General features: G+C 40.1%; 1 non-coding gene across 1 annotated transcript; it reads left to right on the top strand.

The window, feature by feature from the left end:
- Nucleotides 1-1,342: 1,342 nt before the first annotated feature.
- On the top strand, nucleotides 1,343-1,436 carry trnai-uau (transfer RNA isoleucine (anticodon UAU)). Its single transcript has 2 exons — nucleotides 1,343-1,380; nucleotides 1,401-1,436. It is a non-coding gene; the product is annotated as a tRNA-Ile (tRNA).
- Nucleotides 1,437-7,485: the final 6,049 nt, after the last annotated feature.

Raw genomic sequence — 7,485 nt, 5'->3', positions numbered from 1 at the left:
AAATACTTATTTTCCACCCTGATTTACGAATAAATTCTTTACAAATCCTACCATGTGAATTCATGGATTTTTTTTCCACATTCTGTCTCTCACAGTTGAAGTGTACCTCTGGTGCAAATTACTGACCTCTGTCATCATTTTAAGTGGGGGAACTTGCACAATCGGTGGCTGACTAAATACTTTTTTGCCCCACTGTATATACATGTGCATATGTTTTAGAGACGTTTTGTGTAGATAACAGTTTCTATGAAGGCTGATATGGTAAGTGACAACAATTTATAGAAACCTGCAGCTGGGGACCTATTGAACAGAGTAAAGTGAATTTTTTGTATGTTTTTTGATGTCAATCTATGTGGCTCCATGACCTGTGGCCCAGAGTCTTGTCTGTGACCTCATCAAAGAGAGACGAGAAAACAAGCATCCCTCTTGAGGACAACGGTCATTCATCTTTCCATCTTTGTTCCTTTTTAGAGCCTTCTGCCCGTCATGAGGCAAAATCAATGTCTTAACAGGATAGAGAGAGACACAAAGATGCAGACACAAAGACCACTCTCTCTCACACACATACACATACACGAAGCACATAGAGGGAGAATCTGCGCGCGGCGCTACTTTATGAGTTTTCTGTGAGGCCGAAGCCATTGTTTGTACTCAAAGCTCTTGACCTTGTAAAGAAAGGAATGAAACAATTTTGCAGCACTGCATTTAGAACCACACAAATCGACTGGTCTCATTGTCCCCTCTGAAAGTTGTTGTGACATGAGAATGTTCTTTGAATATTTTTGTGTACATATTAGGTAAAATGACTGCAATTTTAGTCCTTGGTAATAATACACAGGTTTATCTCCTGCATTGGGTTTTGCACTCAAGGATGACACAGCCCGATTGTTAGTTACTGTATCTAGTAATAGGTAAGGAAGCCATAACTGGACTAAGCTATTTTACATATAGTGTACATATACAGTAACTTGGCTTTTCTTTGCACTATGGAAGATATCTTCTATGTTCATCCATCAAATATTTGGTATTGGATATAGAGGTATATTTTGAAATGTAGTCCTCAACATGCTAAGCGATGTTTTGTCTGACTGTTTGATCACAGAACCGGTTTCTGCTGATGTCATCAAAAAAAGAAAAGAAACAATAATGTGACAAAGACTGGCTTTTCTGCAATGGTTGTGAGTTCAAGCCTCACCTGGAGTGTTCTTGATGTTCTCTATGTTTTGGGGTCTAAAAACGGAAGCCAGTGGTGAAATCTCTCTAACAGCCAGCACGGAGCAACTCCTTTGGTTGCAAAAAGAAGTCATTATGTCTTGACTTGACTAACTAATAATCTGCATAAGCTCCAGTGGCGCAATCGGTAAGCGCGCAGTACTTATAAGACAGTACATTGTAGAGCAATGCTGAGGTTGTGAGTTCAAGCCTCACCTGGAGCATCGGTGTTCTTTTTATGGTTCACCTGAACTTAAATCACTGTGGTCCAGCTCTTTGTAACCAAGCATTTAGGCATGAACTGCTGTTCTTGACATTGTGGTTGCAAGAAAGCAGTGATGTGATAAGCATGAGCACTTCTGTGTTAGCTTTTCCAACCTGGAAGCTAGGTTCATTACTCTCGATGTTTTGGGGTCTAAAAACTGTTACAGACAGTGAAATCTCTGTAACAGCCAGCACAGGGCAACTCTTTGGTGGCAAAAAAGTAGTGATATCTTGACTTGACTTAAACACTTTGCGCACAAGTTCCAGGGGCGCAATCGGGTAGCACGTGATACTTATAAGACAGTACACTGCAGAGCAACGTTGAGGTTGTAAGTTCAAGCCTCACCTGGAGCACCTGTGTTCTCTTGACAGCGCTGTTTTAAATGAACATAAATAAAGGTCCACTTGGTGCAGCCAGGTTATCAGAGCCTTCTTGATGAGTGCAAATAAAATTCAATGAAAAACAAAATCGATTTCCTTGCAAATTCTGCCCCTCTTTTTCTTTCCGTACTGTTTACCTGCATTTAAAAAATGAAAGAAGAAAAAGAAAAACTGAAATGTGATTGGTTGATAGAACTTGGACAAACAAGTGGAAAACCTGAAATGAAAAATCACACACTTACTTTAGATTCTGCAAATTCATATGTAGATTTCTGTTAATAGAGATTAATGAGGAAATTACCCTGCTTTGCACTTGATTTATTACCTGAATAAACATTTTTCTATTGAGTTTGTTGTTTTCGTCATTGTTAAATGGTGTTCATTTTAAAAGTCATGATACCATTCAGAGTAAAATAAATGATAAAGCAGGCTATATTTGCCTGTAGTTATAACTGTTTCAGTGTGCTGTGTCATTTGGTGTTCTGTCAGAGTCAGAACACCAAAGTACTATTGACTTGACTTGGATGGATTACCTGTTAGGGATTAAAAAGCTAACATGGGATGTTAGCACAAAAAGCAAAAGTGTATGTAGTAGATACTTTCATCTCAACCTTCTGTCACATATAGGGTTATGAAAAAGTCTTATTTTTTTCTATATCTGTCACACTTGTGTACATTCCAGATCATCAATATGATTTTTCTTATGAAACAGCATTGACAGCTCATACAGGGGGTCACAAAAGAACCAAGAACAACATCTAGGTTTGTCTTAGTTAAAGTCAGTGTTCATTATTGAACTATAAGAAAGAGAGTGGGTAAAAACAGCATCGGTGGAAGAGTTCCAACACAAAAACCGCTGCTGACCTAAGGCTCACATTTGCCAAAATAAAAAATCTTGGCGACCCCCAAAACTTTTTCAGTGATAATGTGATTTTCTGTGGTTGCTTTCCCGCTTCAGGACCTGAACGAACAATCGATGGAAGCATGAATTCTGCACTCTACCAAAAATCCTGAAGGGGAAGTTCAGGCCATCACAAGCACACTTGCAGGTTATCAAGGACAGTAACCAAAAATACACAATCAAGTCCACCTCTGAATGGTTAAAAAAAGAAAATAAAAAGAATGTTTTGGAGTGGCCTAGTCAAGCAGTTCATTCATGCTCAAAACCCTTGAAAATATGGCTGAATTTAAATATTTTGCAAAGACGAGTGGGCCAAAATTCCTCCACAGCAATGTGAAAGACTCATTCCTAGTTATTGTTATAGTCATACTGCTTGATTATATAGTAGTTCTTGCTGCCAAGGGTGGCACAAGCAGGTATTGGGTTTAGATGGCAATTGCTCTTTCACATAGAGCCAGGTAGGTTGGAACAACGTTTTTCCCTTAATAAATGAAATCATGATTTAAAAACTGAATTTAAATTTTTTTTTTTTTTTTTTTTTTTGTTAAAACGGAAAGAAAGAAATCAGGAAGGCAAATACCTTTCACTGACACTGGTACTCAATCCTCTACTGATTGCCAGCAGCCTTCTGAAACCACACTGAATACCTAAAAACAGTTATTTACATTAAAGAATCCTTTAGCCTGATCAAACAGAAGGATCCTGTGAATGAATGGCTTTCCAGTTAATGATAAATTTAATAAATAAAATTCTTGATACAGTAAATTTATAAAAACATTTTAGACACTTTGAAGCTTTCTCTCTTATGTTCTGACACATTTTTAAATGAATTTATTTTTTCATGAATTTGGACATAGTAATCCACAGTGAGAATGCCAAAAACCAGCTCTTTTGGTGTGTTAATTTCCACTCAAGCCCTGGTCCCCTTTTTATATCAGCTGTTTCTGAGATCTGGAGTCCACCTGTCCCTTATTCATCACACATAATTAAAAATAATCACACCAGTCTTCTTTCACTCTTGCATTAGACATACCACTTAACTGTTCTTTAAATCATCTTTAAATTTTATCTTATCAGCCAATCATATGTATGCCCTGCTGAGCATTAGAATAGGGAAGAAAGGCAATTTTAATAACTTTAAGTGTTGTTGGTGCTTTACGGACACTGTTGATCAGCTGGGATTTTCTCGCACAACCATCTCTAGGGTTTATAGAAAATGCTCCACAAAAGAGAGAATATTCAGGGGGCGGCAGTTCTCTGTGGGAAAATACCTTGTTGATCCCAGAAGTCTGAGGAAAATAGCCAGGCTGCTTCCAGCTGATAGAAAGATAACAAATAACCACTTATTATAACCAAGGAATGCAGAAGAGCGTCTCTGAACACACAACATGTCAAACTTTGGAGCAAACCGTCTACAGAAGCAGACAACCGTAATGACTGCCACTTTCGTCTGCTACAAACACAAAATTGGGGCTACAGTTGACACGGGCTCACCAAAATGGGACAATGGAAGATCAGAAAAGTGTTGCCTGTTCTGATGTTAATTTCTGCTGAAAATTCAGATGGTAGGGTCAGAATTTGATTTAAACAATATGAAAGCACGGAGCCACCCTGCCTTTTATCAGTACTTTAGGCTGGTGGCAGTTGCATGATGGAGTGGGGCCTTAGTACCAAACACCACAGCCGACCTGAGTACAGTTGCTGACCATGTCCATCTCTATGACCACAGTGTGCCCATCTTCTGATTTCTGCTTCCAGTAGGATGATGTGACGTGTCTCAAAGCTCAAACGGTTTCATTTCTGATTTCTTTAACATCCTGAAATGACCTCCACAGTCACGAGACCTCAACTCAACCGAGCACCTTTGAGATGTGGTGGAATGAAAAATTCACATCAGGGATGTGCAGCTAACAAATCGGCAACAACTGTGTGATGCTATCATGACAATACGGACCAAAATCTCAAAAGAATGTGAGCAGCACCTTGTTGAATCTGTGCCATGAAGAATTAGTTCTGAAGCAGTTCTGAAGAGAAAAATTGCCAGACAAAAGCCAATCCTTACTGAAAGGCACATACCAGCTGCAGGGAGTTTGCCAAAAGGCACTCTCAACACAATATAAACTCCAGATTATAGCACCTAAATAAGTCTCAGACCATGAGAGGTAAAATTCAGTTGATCAGCAACATGCATGGACTAAGTAGCTGTATCACAGTTTGAGAGAAATGACACAAAAAGCAAAATATGCAGCAAAACCATGTAAAATGACTTGGCATATCATTCATATTCCATTTCTTGTTACCAAGCTGTTTGTCTTTTCATTTTGGTATATTGTTCTTGAAATCCAAACTGTCAGTTGACAATTATTCATCATTTCAGGATAAGAATAGCATCCCGAGATCGCAGTGGTCCTTGTGTCCCAACAATATCTCACACAAGTAAAAACAATTTAATGCTTGTTTGCAAGATGAAGAAAACCACTGCCACAGGTACACAAATTCAGGCATTAATTGTGTTGTAGGGACATGAATCTGCTTTGTCGCATCTCAGAGTGTGTTTACCTTATAGAAACAATAAGTCCGTCTGTGAAGGTTCTCAGTCATCCAGGTCATTGTAGTCAAAGGAGCTTGCAAAGAAAAACGTCACCTCTCATCCGAGAAGCTTCTTCAGTTCTAAGGTCAAATGGTGGAGAGTCCCAAACTCTGGCTGATAGGGACCCACACCCAGTTTCACACCTTGGCTCAGGCGATTAGAGGATCATCAGGGGGTCCTTTTGTCCCTCTGTGGGGGGTCACTCCCACTAGGTTTATCTGGGACTCTCCACCATTTGACCTTAGAACTGAAGAAGCTTCTCGGATGAGAGGTGAAACGTCTTCAAGTAACTTAAAGAAGTCCAGACGCTTTTCTTTGCAAGCTCCTTTGAAAACAATAAGTCCCTATAACATAAAACACTTTTAAGGGTGAGTGTTAGTGTAAAAGTAAAGGGTAAAGTAAATAGGTGTTATGATTAAAGTAAGTCTCCAAGAAATGAATGGAATGTCCTGGGGACATGACTGTGTGTGTGTGTGTGTGTGTGTGTGTGTGTGTGTGTGTGTGTGTGTGTGGCACTCTGTAATGGATCAGTATGAATGCCTCGTTAGCAAGCGCCACTAAAACCCTGTCGGCCCTTCAGAATATGAGTACCATTTTAGAGAGCAGCTTTTGCTGTAGCATTCTAACTACCACTTACACATTATGTTCTGTTCTCTCTCTCTCTTTCTATCAAACACACACACACACACACACACACACACACACACACACACACACACACACACACACACACACACACACACACACACACACACACATTAGCCCACGCACATACACTCAACAAGCACTTGCATGTGTGGGCAGCTGACTGAATTGATGAAACAGTATTCTGCATCCTCCGGGGAGCAGAAACACACCACTCTATTTAGCATCAGAAAGGCTACATTCACTCTTTTCATCTGAGAGGTGAACTGAGGAATGCCCTCAAGGTGTGGACAGAGGAATAAAGATGGTTACAGGGGTCTGGTGTAGGGTTTAGGTGGCCAGCTGACTCCACCATTGGTTTCCTGATCATTCCATTCATTTTTCTCTTTTACAGTAAATCTTGCCTTCCACTCTCAACACCCCACATCAGGCAGAGAACAGAGGTTATAACTGTAAACAGTAGCAGATCGTTTCATACCTTCCTGTGTTTGCTGTGTACTTGTTTTATCCTCATTTGTGGTCATGTTTCTCTTCTCTAGTCTCTACAGGCCATTTCCCTATGAAAAAAAAATCCACTAAAGGGAGCACACACACACACGCGCGCACACACACACACACACACACACACACACACACACACACACACACACACACACACACACACACACACACAGATACAGGTAGCAAAGTTTCTACTGGAGTTTTCATAGCAAAGCCAAACAAAACATGAAACGAAGCAAACGCAAAAGAGTGACGGTAGTGAGGAGGAGGAGGAGAGACGAGAAGGGAAGCGATTTTCTCTGGTTTTTGAGGCTGCACCGCATGTACTTCTGACAGGTGGGAGGGGAGATGAAGCGTGCATTGTGTTCGCTTGCTAATTAGCATCGTTAGCGGGGCCCATCCACTGTGAATGGAAGAGATAGTATTAGTGAGGTTTATGCACAGTGAGTGGTAGAGATAGGAAGAAAAGAGTGTGGTACAGCCAAAAGCTGTATATGCTAACGCTACATTAAGTTTGATAAACTTGCAGGTCCTTTAATGGACTCAGAAGAGGGAGGGAGGGAAAGACGAACAGGGAGAGCGAGGACGTGTAAAGAAGTGTACACCAGGCTGCTTCAGGCTTTCCTTTCAATACCCTGAATACAACTACTATGGTGCTCATAAAACCATGATGACACATGCATAGAATAATGAGCTATTGTGTGTGTACGTGTGTGACTGTGTGTGTGTCTTTATAGAGGTTTAGGTGTAGATCAGACTTCTCTCCTTTTATCTTAGCTTTTGTTAGGTTACACATTGGGTGTAGGTTACAAGCCATTGGCTCTATGAGAAGTCCTGTTTGCATAGGATTCATATTACAAACACACTTATAACTCTTTTGAGTGAAGGGATATCCTTCTAGTAAGTGTTTCGGTTTATATGTAATGCTTTTATGTGTATTAGAGCAATAATAAGAGTGTATGAGTGTGCATTCATTTTTGTGTTTGCCAAA

Source organism: Aulonocara sp. 'chitande type north' Nkhata Bay, linkage group LG5 (assembly GCF_057382095.1).
Source record: "Aulonocara sp. 'chitande type north' Nkhata Bay isolate Kocher_YH1m ecotype deep benthic linkage group LG5, A_spYH_male_GT1.1, whole genome shotgun sequence".
NCBI classification, from domain to species: domain Eukaryota; kingdom Metazoa; phylum Chordata; class Actinopteri; order Cichliformes; family Cichlidae; genus Aulonocara; species Aulonocara sp. 'chitande type north' Nkhata Bay.
Note: the sequence above shows the minus strand (reverse complement) of the source record. Positions and strands in the feature narration are given on the sequence as shown.